Below are 2,809 nucleotides of genomic sequence, written 5' to 3' on the forward strand. Positions count from 1 at the left end.
GTGTATCACTACGATCGAGATCCAACGAACTATTTTCATTGGGTGTATGACCATATAAGGTTTTATTCACGTAAACAGAACAACAATTTATTCTCTTACTTAAATGAATAACCGTATTACAATAAATATGATCAAATCATATTCATGCTCAACGCAAACACAAAATAACACTTATTTAGGTTCAACACTAATCCCAAAATTATAGGGAGTGTGCGATGATGATCATATCAATCTTGGAACCACTTCCAACACACATCGTCACTACACCCTTAACTAGTCTCTGTTTATTCTGCAACTCCCGTTTCAAGTTACTAATCTTAGCAACTGAACTAGTATCAAATACTTAGGGGTTGCTATAAACACTAGTAAAGTACACATCAATAACATGTATATCAAATATACTTATGTTCACTTTGCCATCCTTCTTATCCGCCAATTACTTGGGGTAGTTCCGCTTCCAGTGACCAGTCCCTTTGCAGTAGAAGCACTTAGTCTCAGGCTTAGGACCAGACTTGGGCTTCTTCACTTGAGTAGCAACTTGCTTGCCGTTCTTCTTGAAGTTCCCTTCTATCCCTTTGCCCTTTTCTTGAAACTAGTGGTCTTGTTAACCATCAACACTTGATGCTCTTTCTTGATTTCTACCTTCGTCGATTTCAACATCACGAAGAGCTCGGGAATCATTTTCGTCATCCCTTGCATACTATAGTTCATCACGAAGTTCTACTAACTTGGTGATGGTGACTAGAGAATTCTGTCAATCACTATCTTATCTGGAAGATTAACTCCCACTTGATTCAAGCGATTGTAGTACCCAGATAATCTGAGCACATGCTCACTAGTTGAGCGATTCTCCTCCATCTTTTAGCTATAGAACTTGTTGTAGACTTCATATCTCACAACTCGGGTATTTGCTTGAAATATTAACTTCAACTCCTGGAACATCTCATATGGTCCATGACGTTCAAAACGTCTTTGAAGTCCCGATTCTAAGCCGTTAAGCATGGTGCACTTAAACTATCAAGTAGTCATCATATTGAGCTAGCTAAACGTTCATAATGTTTGCATCTGCTCCTGCAATAGGTCTGTCACCTAGCGGTGCATCAAGGACATAATTCTTCTGTGCAGCAATGAGGATTTAACCTCAGATCATGGATCAAATCCGCAACATTGCTACTAACATTTTTCAACATAATTTTCTCTAGGAACATATCAAAATAAACACAGGGAAGCAACAACGCGAGCTATTGATCTACAACATGATTTGCAAAATACTACCAGGACTAAGTTCATGATAAATTTAAGTTCAATTTAATCATATTACTTAAGAACTCCCACTTAGATAGACATCCCTCTAATCCTCTAAGTGATCACGTGATCCAAATCAACTAAACCATAACCGATCATCACGTGAGATGGAGTAGTTTTCAATGGTGAACATCGTTATGTTGATCATATCTACTATATGATTCACGCTCGACCTTTCGGTCTCCGTGTTCCGAGGCCATATCTGCATATGCTAGGCTCGTCAAGTTTAACCTGAGTATTCTGCGTGCGCAACTGTTTTGCACCCGTTGTATTTGAACGTAGAGCCTATCACACCCGATCATCACGTGGTGTCTCAGCACGAAGAACTTTTGCAACGGTGCATACTCAGGGAGAACACTTCTTGATAATTTAGTGAGAGATCATCTTATAATGCTACCGTCAATCAAAGCAAGATAAGATGCATAAAAAAAATAAACATCACATGCAATCAATATAAGTGATATGATATGGCCATCATTATCTTGTGCTTGTGATCTCCATCTCCGAAGCACCGTCATGATCACCATCGTCACCGGCGCGACACCTTGATCTCCATCGTAGCATCGTTGTCGTCTCGCCAATCTTATGCTTCCACGACTATCACTACCGTTTAGTAATAAAGTAAAGCATTACATCGCGATTGCATTGCATACAATAAAGCGACAACCATATGGCTCCTGCCAGTTGCCGATAACTTGGTTACAAAACATGATCATCTCATACAATAAAATTCAGCATCATGCCTTGACCATATCACATCACAACATGCCCTGCAAAAACAAGTTAGACGTCCTCTACTTTGTTGTTGCACGTTTTACGTGGCTGCTACGGGCTTAAGTAAGAACCAATCTCACCTACGCATCAAAACCACAACGATAGTTTGTCAAATAGACTCCGTTTTAACCTTCGCAAGGACCGGGCGTAGCCATACCCTGTTCAACTAAAGTTGGAGAGGCAGTCGCCCGCAAGCCATCTCTGTGCAAAGCACGTCGAGGGAACCGGTCTCGCGTAAGCGTACGCGTAAGGTTGGTCCGGGTCGTCTCGTCCAACAATACCGCCGAACCAAAGTATGACATGCTGGTAGGTAGTATGACTTGTATCGTCCACAACTCACTTGTGTTCTACTCGTGCATATAACATCAACATAAATAACCTAGGCTCGGATGCCACTGTAGGGTTTCGTAGTAATTTCAAAAATTTCCTACGCGCACACAGGATCATGTGATGCATAGCAACGAGAGGAGAGTGTTGTCTACGTACCCAACGCAGACCGACTGCGGAAGCGATGACACGACGTAGAGGAAGTAGTCGTACGTCTTCACGATCCAACCGATCAAGCACCGAAACTACGGCACCTCCGAGTTCGAGCACACGTTCAGCTCGATGACGATCCCCGGACTCCGATCCAGCAAAGTGTCGGGGAAGAGTTTCGTCAGCACGACGGCGTGGTGACGATCTTGATGAACTACAGCAGCAGGGCTTCGCCTAAACTCCGCTACAGTAT

Source organism: Triticum dicoccoides, chromosome 6A (genome assembly GCF_002162155.2).
Source record: "Triticum dicoccoides isolate Atlit2015 ecotype Zavitan chromosome 6A, WEW_v2.0, whole genome shotgun sequence".
Taxonomy (NCBI): Eukaryota; Viridiplantae; Streptophyta; class Magnoliopsida; order Poales; family Poaceae; genus Triticum; species Triticum dicoccoides.